The sequence below is a fragment of the Monodon monoceros genome, unplaced genomic scaffold (assembly GCF_005190385.1).
Source record: "Monodon monoceros isolate NGI ecotype Baffin Bay Population unplaced genomic scaffold, NGI_Narwhal_1 Super_Scaffold_4, whole genome shotgun sequence".
NCBI classification, from domain to species: domain Eukaryota; kingdom Metazoa; phylum Chordata; class Mammalia; order Artiodactyla; family Monodontidae; genus Monodon; species Monodon monoceros.
Genome location: NW_021703781.1, coordinates 64,787,479 through 64,801,193, shown reverse-complemented (window position 1 = coordinate 64,801,193; position 13,715 = coordinate 64,787,479). Strand labels below are relative to the sequence as shown.

Here is a 13,715-nt window from a genome sequence, read left to right as displayed (position 1 = left end):
GTAAAACCAAGGGCAGAGGGCATGACCAGACAGTTCATGGCAAAACAAACAGGTTACTTAAAACTAGGGAGAGGCATTCAACTTCACTTATAGTTTTTTAAAATGCAAATTTAAATGAAATGCCTTTTCCCCATCATTTAGATTAGCGATGATGAAACAGTACAAAATGCACTATCAATCACGAAGACGTAAACTTGGGGCAGCCTCCGTAGGGATGTGCCCATTGCCCGCTACCACAATTTAAAATGTGTTCCCTTTGACCTAATGACTCTACTAGTAATTTATTCCATAGAAAGACATCAGTTCAATAAAAAGTGCATCACTTTAAATGGCTGTTTGAGGCACCCGTTAGGAATATGGACTCTGAGTCACACTGCGCTCAATCCTTGTCTGTGGTCAGCTTTGTGACCTAGGGTAGATAACTTCTGTGTGTTTTCTCATTTGTAAAATGGCAATACTATTATCTCCCTCATAAGGCTGTCACCGTGATTAAAGGAGTTCACGTACCTGTATGGTGCTTAGAACAATGCCTGACGCATGGGCTCAGGTATGAGCTATTCTGTTCATCATCATTAGTCTATACGATTGCTGATAATGTCAGAAACCAGGAAAGCCTTCCTTGATAGGAGAGTAACCAGACAAATTACAGCACTTCCACACAATGGAATTCTTGGCAGGTAGTAAGGAGAATTAAGCAGGTCTGATAAGGAAAGAACTATGTGAAATATTACCAAGTAGAAAGGGAGAAACCGCTTGGACAGTATAGTGTATGCTTTTGTGTTTCTGAAAGAATAATCCTCATAGGAAAAGACAGACTGAAGAGGAGAAATTATGAATGGATTGTCCAGAAGTTTTGGGTATTCAGTCATTCAGCCAAAGATATTTAAGGGCTTGACTGTGTACCATCAGTATCATTCCAGGCGCTGGGATATAGCAGTGAAACCCTGCTCTTGTGGGGTTGGATTTTATTGGGAGTTTGGTGACAAGCCTGAACAAGAACTAGATTATAGAATACTGTGGAATAAAAACTATATTAGGGAAAGAGGATTGAGTGTACAGCAGGGGGTGAATTTTAATTAGGGAGGTTACAGTAGGCATCATTGGGACAGTAACACTTGAGAGGATATATCGTTTAATCTGTAATATGTATGCTTTTTAAAAAAAAAAACGTAAAATGAACAACTCTGAATTATCCCACTTCTGACTAAGGCAGCTGACTTAGAAAGTTCTACCACCTTGGTTGGTGGCATTTCATGTGACTACACCTGAGAATACAGCCTCACCCTCATTTCTAGAAGTGCAGCTCTCCCACCACTAAAGCTACATTCCATCAGTAGCCTTTTTCCTGCACTCACGTTACCGGCCAGTCTGGATGGCAGCTCTGAGGGTGGAAACGTTTTTCATTCATTCCCTTAGTGGATAAGAAACCAAAGGTGAAGGTTGAGTCATGGGGCCAAAGGGGACCCGACAGTTCATCTTTCAACATTCTCAGCAGTTGCTGAGAACAGAGGTTGGTGTAACAACCCAACCTACGAGCCTACAGATAACTTCTCAGCCACCCACCAGCGCCTGGGTGCTCAGGCCACCGCCTGGCACTAGCCTTCTCCACCAAGCAGGGCCGGGTTCCCAGGCCTGAGTGGCTCTCCTCCCCTGGAGGCCTGGCACCCAGCATGCTCTGAAGCACACACCCCATGGCATGTCCCCAGGCAGATGGGAAAGGGCCTCCTTGTCACCTCCACGGGGTCATTCACGTGTGGCCAAGCAGGAAGACAGCATTATCAAAGGGGATCCCTGTTAAAACCCCAAGGGTGGCGAAGCAGTCATTTCCACACCCCAGAAAGATTGTGTGAGTGCTTCAGTAACTAAAACAGGAAACAGAGGGACTTCCCTGGCAGTCTAGTTGTTAAGACTTCACCTTCCAATGCAGGGGGTGCAGGTTCAATTCCTGGTCAGGGAGCTAAGATCTCACAGGCCTCAGGGCCAAAAAAACAAAACATAAAACAGAAGCAATATGGTAACAAATTCAAAAAAGTCTTTAGAAATGGTCCACATCAAAAAATCTTTAAAAATAAAAGCCAAAAAAACAGGGAAGAGATACTAATCTCCCACATTTTGTTTTTCCTAGCCCAATTCCTAGGCCACACCCAACAGTTCCAGTTTGTCAGGCGGCTGGCAGAGAGAAGGTGAGGGTGAGGCTTGGGAAAGTTCCCTGACCCACCAGCAAACATAACCGTAAATAAATCCTCAGGGTTTCGATGCTTATCCACTGGTGATATCTTTGCTACCGAATAGCACAGGAAAAGCTGTAGGAGTCGGATCAGCTCTTTCCTTGGGTTTGGGTCTCGGGGGTTCCTGGGGCTCAGCTGACAACTTGAGTTGTGAGCACTCCCAGGCAGAGGCTATCTTAATGCAGCACTGTGCCCGGGATACGGTGGGAACCCACCGAGTGCCATCAAGTCACCCTCCCCTTTCGCTCACCATTAGCACAAGATCAGAGAAAGGCACCGAGGGAGGGGAGTCTACTGAGGAAACAGGTTGCAAAACTCAATCCCGCGATGACACGATGTGCGCCTAGACACAGTGGGGGGTCGGGGGGGTGGGGAGAGCCGCTGAGCCCTCCTCAGAAATGCCACAGCTGGACTTCCTGCTATAGCAAGGGCAACACTAAGCAACCCGACCCGAGTGAGGTCAAGGTTCACTCATCCTACAAGCATTTGAATATATGAGCACCTACTATGTGCCGGGCAGTGTGTCCAGCATGGGGAAACTACACTCAGAGTCCATAGTCCAGTAGGGGATAAAGCCAATTCCCCAGGCAGGAAACAAATGCTCTGTGGAATGTACCCCAGCTTTGGGAGCATCTGCTCCATACATACTGGAGAAAGTATGTATGTGGCAAGAGATACATTTACCCTCTGCACTTTAAATTTACGTATAATTTCCTTTGAATAAGGCAAACCAAGATCTTAGACTCAGCGTATGCCCAGCACTGTGCTGTGTGCAAAGGACCAAACACTTAGAAGGCACAGCTCCTGCCCTCTGGGGACTTATGGGTCCATCGAACACTAAAATCACCTATACAAGGATTCAGCATGCAAGATGAGCTAATGAATATGAAGACGGGAGAGACCAGCGTAGACTGGAGTAGGTGGAGGTGGTCTAAGGAGCACTGGACCCTCAAGGACGTGTGGTCCTTGATCCCCTGGCTGTATTGACAATAGTCTTATGTCCAGGGTCAATCAAGGATGACCACCCCACCAAGCCAATGGCTGGTAAGACCCCAACTATGATTCCAACCAGGGTCACTGTCACCAAACTACCTTTCTCCATTGTTGTCTGTGTCTCTCCATCTACTTTTCCATGGAGACAGCAGTCACCATATTAGGTTGGATAAGCCTAAGTAGAAGAGAGGAAGAGCAATACCCGGCCGTGGGGTGAGAGGTGCAGCACGGTTAGAGGCACCAAAGTGGGAGAAGCGTGAAGGGAAATGGTGAAGAGACATGTCTGATGGAGATAGAGGACCAATTTTAGTTGAAAGGGAAAAAAGACAAAGTTTCCAAATGGCTGAGTAAGTCAGTGTCTGGGGCCTGGTATAGACACTACACCACTGGAGTCATTTGGTTCACAAACACCAGAGAGCCTTGGGGTGCCAGGCCTTGGTGGGGTGGGATTTATCAGGAAAGGCTTCATTAAGTCAAATGCCAAAATCCTCTTAACTCAGTCCATGAAGATCACACAGGATAGCTGCTGAGCCACTCATAGGCTGGTGACAGGCAGTGACAAGTCCCACTGGATCTTAGATCGACTTAGCCAACCTTGATGTACTACTGGACTTCCAACAAGTCAGAGTCCAGCAGCTCTGCCCTGAGGAAGCTCTTGTCTCAGTAAACATTCCCAAAGGCCTTCCAAGCCTATTGCTGACCAAGTGAATCACGAGAGTGCTGAGGTCAGGAGAACCAGTACAATCCGCTGGAGTTGATAAGAGCCTGTATAAAGATAGGCTGGACAAAGTGCTAGGACCCCATCACCCAGGCCAGGATAAAGACAGGCTGATGCAGGAGGCTGTGAAAGAGGTCTCTGCAGAATGAGCCCACTCACTACCTGGTCGGGCAAGTCAGGGGTCACCAGATGCAGTGTGTAAACAAGCAGCTTTATTCCCAATAGTCTCATTTCCAGGGGCAAACATTTAAGGCCATTGCCTTTCCAGGTACCAGAGCAACAGAACTACCACTTACCAGATATGTGGCCCTGGGACAGTTACTTAATGTCACTGAGCATGAGTTTCCCTCCACTGCACACCACAAGGGGTAGGTAATCATCTCTACTTAAAAGGGATACTATGGGTAGACTTTCCACTATGCTGTCCAGCACATAGGAAGCCCTCAGTGAGGATGAGCTCTCTTTTTCCCTCTTCCACTTAAGTCAGTTTCTAACTCCTTGTCAATATCAGATGTTCTGTTTCGAGATGTCCCCAAAGAGAAGAGATGGTCATGATCTTTGTAGTATAACTGCCCTTCGACTTACATACAAAGGTCTTAACAACTCCTCATTTCTATTTTGTAAACAGAGGATTTCTAGCTGGGGATCACATGGTCCACCTCTGAGCTCTGACCCTGCCATCTCCCTCAGCCCTACCTCACGCCTGCATCCTCCCACAAGCCACTCACAACCTCACAACTCTTAGAGTAGAGTGACCCATGGAGACCCAGAGATCTACAACAAGCTTCCCCACAGAGGGTTGGTACCATGGCCTCGCCACAGCAGTACAAGGGTTGCCTGACCTTCCAAACTCCAAAACTCGTATTTATTCTAATGACATGAATTAAGAGCCTGGAAAATACCAGGCTCTGTGCCAGGCGAAGAACGAGAGAGTACATTTCTGATCTCATGGTGCATGGTCACACGGGGGAGAAAGAGACCGGGATGTGTTTATAGCAGAGTGCGGCGAGAGCAGCGACGGCTGACCTCAGGGCTGCTGGGGACATGTCACCCTCGTAGGGTGCCTCCGGACACGAGTCACCTGAGGTCACACTCCAAATGAGGGTCAGTTCATCTGCTGGCCAGGCATATGAGACAGACAGAAACAGAAACCTCCTTCCTGATTTCTAAAAATATCTCCAAGTCCTCGTTTAGGAATTCACCTGCCTAGAGGTGGGAGGGGTTTTTTTTCCTCTGAGGTGCAATTCACGTAACATAAAATTAACCACTTTAAAGTGAACAATTCAGCGGCATTTGGTACATTCACAATGTTGTACAACCACCACCTCTATCTAGTTTCAAAACACTTTCATCATCCCCAGAGGAAATCCTGTAGCCATTAAGCAGCTACTCCCCATTCCTCTTTCCTCCCAATCCCTGGCAACCAAGGATGGATCTGCTTTCCATTTCTATGGATTTGAAAGTGGGAGGATTTGCAAGAAAAAAGTTTCTCCCAGTTTCTAATTCTCTGGTCCATGCACTAAACTAGACTCATCAAAAATGGAGGCAGAGTTTGCCTTCAGAACTAAATGAGCCAGAGTTCAAATGCCAGCTGCAATCTCTTCATACTGTGTCCAGTTTATTTCTAAGTCTTGGTTCCCCTGTCTACAAAAAAACATACCTACCTCATAGGACTGCTTTGAAGATCAAAAGATAAAAGCCCCATAAATGAGTAAGCACAGGGGCTTCGCTGGAGGTGCAGTGGTTAAGAATCCACCTGCCAATGCAGGGGACATGGGTTGGGGCCCTGGCCCGGGAAAGTCCCACATGCCACGGAGCAACTAAGCCCGTGCGCCACAACTACTGAGCCTGGGCTCTAGAGCCCACGAGCCACAACTACTGAGCCCGCAAGCCACAACTACTGAAGCCAGTGCTCCGCAATAAGAGAAGCCATTGCAATGAGAAGCCCGCGCATCACGACAAAGAGTAGCCCCTGCTCGCTGCAACTAGAGAAAGCCCACACGCAACGAGGGCCCAATGCAGCCAAAAATAAATAAATTAAATAAATAAATTAAAACAAACGGTAAGCACAGCACTGCCCCACAGTAAATATTCAAAGAATGGTAGCTGTAATATTTACATTCTAGAAAAATGTCAACCTGCAAAGTCTCTAATAAATATGTGAAGTCAATATCTTCCCGGGTCACCATACATAAGAATCTTTTTAAAAATGAAAATTTCTAGGAAATCCAGAGAGAGGTTAATTCTACACAGGAGTGGACGGAACATGGTTTTTAACATCACACCAACTGCAGCTTCTCTTCCAGTTGACAGCTGGCTGCTTTGCGATCTTGGGAAGGTGGCTTCACCTCTCTTAACCACCCATCTCCTAATACTGTCTTAATGAAATGTCAGAGTACCCACTATGAGCTGGTGCGTAACTGGCTTCCTCTTCCCCCTCCCCCATAGTTTCCTTCCTTTCTCCTTTCTGGACCCACAGCCTCCCTCTAGCATCTGTGGGTTTAGGGCCTAGGCACTCAATGATACACTGATATTATTTTAGGTGTCATTGCCCCCAGAGAGTTAGAATAAAAGTTGGGAGAAAAGACTATTTCAGGTCAGGACCTCAACAAATGCTCGGCTGAAGCATTGTTTGGTCTGGATAATGTTTGAAAAAAACCCGTCAAGTTGGAGTATGTTTATCTGGGTGCACCTGCCTTGCCTTTTGCCTCTCACCTGCATCTTGTTACATATCACCTACTTTACTTAGCTCTATTGCCTGCCTCTTCTATAAGTATTTGTGACTCTTGTTTTATTTCAGTTTTTGTCCCTTTTGTTGTGCCAAGCGTAAAAGTGATGCCTACAAGAGTTTATACCAAGTCTCTTCCAAGATTCTTCTGTGTTCACCTCAAATACTTGTCCATTGGAGGGGACAACCATAAAGTAACTCTCACCCTGGAATACAGAGGGAGGGATCACCAAAACCAATTATTCCTTTTTTTTTTAACTGAACCAATCTTTTATTTTTAAATTAAATTAAATTTAGTTCAATTTAATTCTATTATTTTTTAAGACTGCCTCTGTTAGAGAATACCAATTACCTACAAACAGGAGCTATAGATCCAATCCTACTTTTCAAATCACCAACAAGATGGATACCCACAGAAGGTAGTAAGCCCCAACTATGGAGTCCCTTTCCAACACTCACTCCTTGAAGGTCAAGTTCATCTTAGATTCAGCTTGTGGCCCTACTCCTTACAACAGATCCAACTTCATCCAGAAACCATTCCATTAGTCATGCATCGGACAGCTCTTCCCCTCAGAAGGACTGAAAATCCGTCAGGAGAATTGAGGACAACCCCCAGTGCAGCACAGGCGGGCTATAGGCAGAGGCTCAGGCCCACAAAATGGGTTCCGGGTTGTGGTTCCCCTTCCCCAAGAGAGGCAGGAGAAAGGACTCCTCCACAATCTGCCTTCTCCTCCACCCTCCTGATGGGGAGGGTTTTGGGTTTTTTTTTTGTTTTTTTTTTTTTGCGGTACGCGGGCCTCTCACTGTTGTGGCCTCTCCCGTTGTGGAACACAGGCTCCGGACGCGCAGGCCCAGCGGCCATGGCTCATGGGCCCAGCCGCTCCGCGGCATGTGGGATCTTCCCAGACCGGGACACGAACCCGCGTCCCCTGCATCGGCAGGCAGACTCTCAACCACTGCGCCACCAGGGAAGCCCGAGGAGGGTTTAAAGAAGTCCCTTAGAGACCAGGGAGAAAGTGAGCACTGACACGTGCCTGTGACACAGCAAGCTGCAGATTCGCCAGAGCTGGGGGTCAGGATGCCACTGGGGCTTCTGCCCCATGCCCACAAGACCCCTTACTAAATACCCCCTCCAGCTGCCCCCTTACCCTGCGAGGGGGCCGCATCTCTTGGTGCTTCCAGTGAATGGGGCCTCCTGGCTCTGAGTTCCTCGTGGCACGAGTCCCTGGCCTCTCCCCTCACCCCCGGTTCCTCCAGGGTCACAGGGGCTTCAGAGCATCTCTGCAGGCTGAGGGTCCCCAGTTCTGAGCCGTCTGAGCCGTCAGGCCCCTGTCTGAGCTGCCCCGTGTCAGGAGTCAGGCCATGGCCGGCTTCTAACGTGCTCGGGGACTTCACTTCCTGGTTTTTCTTTCACAACTGAAAGTGGAAGCATTCTGACCAGAAGGAGAAAAGCCGCTAAAGCTCTCCTGGCTCGGTTTCAAAGCCTTTACCATCAGTCCCTAAGGGCTGACACAGAAGCCAGCCTGCATCCACGCAACTCACGCTCTCCCTGTTTGTCTGACTACCGCTAAACCAAGAACAAAAACCAGACGGAGATGACTGAGGTGCCCCCTGCTGACCACCAGTGTCTGAGAGGTGGGACCCCCTCCCTGGGTTCCCAGGACAGGGAGGTCCAGCCACAGGGCACCGTAGCCCTCGCAGCCTTCCCAAGACTGTGGGGACACCTGGAGGCCAGCCTGGCCTGGCCAGCATTGCTGGCCAGCCATGCACTGTGTCACCCACTCTCCAGTCCCCAGTGAGCCTGCCTCAGTCCCCGAAGCAGTGCTGATAAAGCCAAGAAAACGAGCATGTCAGGAACGACAGGGACAGCCACGGAGATCTGTTCCTTTCCTCTGACACATCATTTTCGTACCTCAAATTTGCTGCCTCCCTCACCTCCCAGATTACAACTGGGAAATTTTAAAATCAGGAATCCACAAGCACACACGCTGTTAGCTGTCAGATTGATCCTGCATCTTGGAGCCTCTGTAAAACTCCACTGTATACTCGTGAGACAACGACAGTGGCAAAGACAAATTACTTCTTGGTATTATTACAAAAATTGCTTTGAATGTGCAGATGCCCTGAAAGAGTCTTGGGGATTGGTCTACAGGGCCTCAGTACCTGCAGTAGTCTCAATGGATTCATCTACGGCTGTGGCCACAGAAGGGCATGGGAGCTTCCATTCTCAGATTTGAAGGCAGAAAGAACAAGTTCTCCTGCCCCTTCCTGCCCCCACCCCTCCCCACCACCTCTCAGACACCCCAGAATTAAGCAGCACTTTCCCCAGTCTTGGTTCCTTTAAGAAGGATCAAGGTAAATCCAGCATGAGCTCAGTTCTTTACTAGAGTTAGATTGGGATTCCTTCTCTACACAGAGGAGGGCCTAAAAGCCTCCAACCATAAAAACCAAAGTGAGCTGTGCCCCAATCTCAGGGAACATAAGAGCTGGTCCCTTGGCCTCACGGGAGCCCACTTTAGACATGGGAGAACGATGAAGTATGGGAAGATGAGGGTGCCCCCTCTGCCTTTCCATCTTCAGGTTCATGTCATGGCTGGAGGAACACTTGGCTTTGCTTAGTTTCCAAGCTCACCTCCCATAGGGGCAGCTCCCTTCAGCGACGAGCAGAGGATGGCAGAGTGGGTGTCAAGTCTCAGCCATTATAATGCTACTGGGCTCTTCCCTGGGTGCTGTCTTCTTTTACCAACCCGACGAAGAGCTTAGGGCCGGGAGAAGATGGTTTCCTCCAGGATCAAATCCTCAAGTACAGAAGAGTCTGGGTCATTCTAAAGCTCTAGCATCTAGAGGTGCATTCCTGTTCAATCCTACATGCATGAGGGACACCCCCAAGATGTGAGGGGATGATGGAAGGTCTTCACAGCCCGCAAGCATTCTGCATCATGCAGCAAAAAGCTGTAGTGACATACTGACCGGGACTCAAATTCCTGCCCCACCTCCTCTTAGCTATGCAGCCCAGGCTGCTCTGTTTAACAGCCCAGAGGCACATCATTCATCTGTTATATGAGAACCACACCACCTACCTTACAGGAGGTAACGAGCCAATGAGGTCGTGCACGTCACATATCTTGTACAGCACCAGCATGGGATAGAAAGTCTGTTAAGAATTCCCTTCCCTGCCCCCTTCCAAATGGGAAGGGCTGTCCGCAGCAGCCTTTCTAATCATACTGATACAGACATTTCTAAATGGAAGAGAAGGAGACCCACGTCCTGGCTTTGGTTATAACCTTTAAAGCTTTTAAGTCTGTTTTATTTGCATTTAGTGAAATTAACAACTCTCTCTTCCAAGTCCATCTCCTGCCAACATTCAGAGCCCCTTCCATGTTTCCACCCCCTTTTCAATTGATTTTTTCTTTGCCTCCCACGCAAGTCAGCTGAGATTACTATTCAACCAAATGTTATTTCATGTTGTGAAAGAGCCTTAGGCTGAGAATAGACACACGGCCCACTGTCTTCTCCCCAACCACCCCTACCTCTGCTCTCCCATAAGCATATAAGCTATGGAGCAGGTAGCGTTATTGCAGCTTACCTTGTAAGAATACTCTCGCTTCCGGGGTCCAGGAAATGCGGCCCTCACAGCTGGCGGTACTCGTTCAGCACCACATTCAGCTCCTGAGTCCGGACGTTTCCTTTAGTGATGATGCCTTTCCTCAGCGCCCGAGTCAGGACCACACCTGAAGCCAATGAGAGTGGCTAACCAGCTCTCCTGGAACCTTTGAACCTGTTGCAATAGAAGTTCAAAGGTAGAAGTTACCTGTTCAAACACTTGTGGTAACCTCCGACAGTGAGAAGTGTAGGATTTGGCAAAAGTTTAAAACAGGAGAATGTTATGCAATGGGCTTTAGAGGAAGAAAAAAAAGAGAGAGAGTCGTCAGCTCAGAAAGCTAACGTTTAACAAGCAAAACATTGTATAAAGCCCATACCTCAGGGAAACTGGAGGGGTTAGACAGGGCTTTGCACCTGCTTTTTGGGCAGAATCCTTGAGATTGTGACAGGAAGAGGAAAAAAGTGCTCCTTGAGTTTAGCGGGGAGAGAAAAATGAGACACCACTCTAACTGCCTCTAGCTTTAAGATTCAGATAAGCAGAGGCCTGCATTTTAGAGATGAGCCTTCTTCTAGAAGGGGCCAGTGACCCCTACAGAATCACAATGTCTCCAAGACAATCAAATAAGGCAAATCACTCTAGAATCGAGACAGAAGGACAGGCATAGCCGGGTGGGGTTTAGAATGCAGAATCATGGACACAGCCTACACCACCCACGGCTCAGCGAGCTCTGGAAGAAGCAGGGTTGCTGTTGCATCGCGGTCCAGCCTATCCTCCTCTGTCTTTCCATTTTAAAGTCACTAGTCACCATTCTCGAGTCCAAAATCTTTAAGACTGCAAGGCATCATCACCAAACAAAAACGCTGGATGGAGATGCAAGCGGCTCTGGAGATCATTTGTGATCTCTCTTTTATAGGTGAGGCCAATGAGGCCTTTTCAGGTGAAAGAAATCACTCAGAATCATGCAGTCAGTTAGTAGTCAAGGTAAGGCCTGACCCAGGCCCACAGACAACCACCGCAGTGCCTTTGCCCCCGTATGGTGCTGCTTTGTTGCTAAGTGTTCATTTCACCGCTAGCAGACCTCAAATACTTGAACGTTTTCTGAGTATCAGGCCTGCAGAAATTCATGGAAATGCTGCATTAGCTTTCTTCTCACTGTATTTGGTTGGGCGGCTAATATCAAAATCAGAAACCAATACCACTTCCTGCTGACTCTGTATGGGGGAGTGGCTACCTCACTGACATAGAGGTCTTATTTGGCCAGATTCTTATCCAGGTCGTAGGCGCATTGACTCTGTAAGCTCACTTCTTGCCATGGAGCCCTAGTCCTACCGTAGGACCAGAAAGAAAAGGCTTCTCAGAGGTGGCTAAAGAAGATACAGTTCAATGGGAACTGGGGGCCCACCGAACACCTGCTGACACCACACTAGCCAGAGAGCAAGATGCTCCAAGCCAGTTGTTCCCAAACTCCAGTGAGCATGACAGTCTCCTGGAGAGCTTGTTATACTGATTGCTGGGCCCATGCTGTAGTTTCTGATACGGTGGGCCTGGGTCAGGGCCTGAGAATCTGCATTTCTCACAATTCCAGTTGATGTGGAGGCTGCTGGTTTGGGGACACTCTTGGACCCCCCACTGCTCCAAGCAGCCACCCTGCCTTCCACGGGCTCAACTACTGAACTGTTCAAAGGAACTCTGCATGGGGTCGTTTTGGCTCTGGTGATCCTGCCATTGGGAGGACAACTTAACACAGATTGGAACTCATGATATGTTCTAGGAGAGAGGTGTTGCTCAAGAAGACCAGCAAGAGGGCCAAGACCCAGGGAGGGTGCTTCGACAACAGCAGGAGTTATCGCCACTCACTCTTCCCCTTTAGGTAAGTGTAAGTCAGTGCTGACAGCATCCCAGCTAGACGACCCATGTGGGTATGAGTGTGGGTGTGGAGGGGGCATCACCCGATCTAATAACCTTCACTTTATTCTCAAGGGCACCTGAGACCCCAAAAGGTGCAGCAGCCGGCTAGGGTGAGGCATCAACTTAGTAGGAGAGGGAAGTCCAGAACCCAGGCCTCCATTGCCCTAGCAGGCCACACTGTCTCCTGATCAACCATGGTTTCCTATAACATCTCCCTTCAAAAAAACACATGTTTGATAAGGCTTTGCAACACCCTCTGCTTCTCTCTCCCTTCCCACAGCCATATGCATTGAGAAATCAATAAAAAGCAAATTCCTTTCCTGTCCAGGCATCCCATGTCCTCTAAAAAGTGCAAACCTTCATTGTTACATGTCATTCACAGGTGAGGCGCCTGAGGTGAGGAGTCTGACCCAATAGCTGTAGTTCTGACACGCGTACTCTCTGCTCCGGTCAGGAGGTTGGGGGAGGTATTGGGGGGGAGCAGTATACACTCCTTCACTCCTTCCCCTTTCGTAGGGACAAGGGAACCACACATCTCATTTACAACAGTTCGAGAAGACCAGAAGCCAACATTCCAGAGTTTTGTAACACAGCCTGGAAACAGCCAAGATACCTCTCACCATAGGGCTGGCAGCTCTTTGGAAGCAGAAACCAGGTTTCCCCTATTTTTGAAAGCAGGGAAAGCCAGACCTTCTCAGTAGGCCAACTTTACATAGCGTCACTGTGCATTTGTACAGCTCCTCCTAACTTACAAAACACCTCCAAACTAACTCTTAACAAACCTGCGAGGTATAAGTGGGGACAACACCTTTAACACCTCCAGTGGCTGCCAGGAGCCAGGCTCCGTGACAAGGACTTCGTTTGGCCCTCACAGTAAATCTTCCAGGTAGTTATGATTTGTGTGGGTGAAAAGATGGAGGCTCCGAGCAGGTACGTTACCTTCCTGAGAAGGTGATGATGACGGTGAGGCCAAGCATTTAAAAAATAATAATTTCACGCTATTTTGCAAAGCCAGGTGATTCGCAGCTTGTTCCTGAAAAGGAGACCTTTATTCGGGAGCAGAATTGGTGGCAAGGCAGATTTTAGAGCAGGTTGGGAGGTGTGAATCAGTCAGGGAACCAAATATTATTTAAAGGTCTTTGGGGTGTTTCCAGATTCCAGACATCACTGAACCTTCATGAAGTCCCTCTAGAGGAAAGTGGAATTTCTCCTTTCAGTAAAACCTCTGCCCTCAGAATCCAGATGATTCATCTTGTACCTCCGGCTCGTCTGCTCTAGCATGCTTCACTGGATTCAGATTGTGGACTAGCTACTCAACAACGTTCACTGTCGGCATTCCGAGGGAGGGCAGAGAAGGAAGCTGGAGATGAGAAGGGGCGGCACAAGGTGTGTGGAGTAGCTGGGACGGGTGGGGTCCGCTGGACACTTATTTAGGAAGGATCTGAGGCTGTTTTGACTGCTAATCCAAGTCTTTAGAAGTCAGGCGACATGACCCAAGAAGAAAGAGAAGCAGAGTCCTAGAGCTATAGGCTGAAT

General features: G+C 48.3%; 1 protein-coding gene across 4 annotated transcripts in view; it reads right to left on the bottom strand.

Annotated features, from left to right (window-relative positions):
• The window catches only part of ACSL5 (acyl-CoA synthetase long chain family member 5), a 45,506-nt gene extending 35,173 nt beyond the window's left edge, over positions 1-10,333 (bottom strand). The window contains exon 1 of one of the 4 annotated variants that reach the window (XM_029245655.1): positions 10,254-10,333. The gene's annotated coding sequence lies outside the window, so the exon portion shown is untranslated. Of the gene's footprint in view, positions 1-7,815; positions 8,054-9,747; positions 9,775-10,253 lie in introns of those variants that run through there. The other 3 variants (XM_029245656.1, XM_029245659.1, XM_029245658.1) reach the window with 3 other exon arrangements.
• Positions 10,334-13,715: the final 3,382 nt, after the last annotated feature.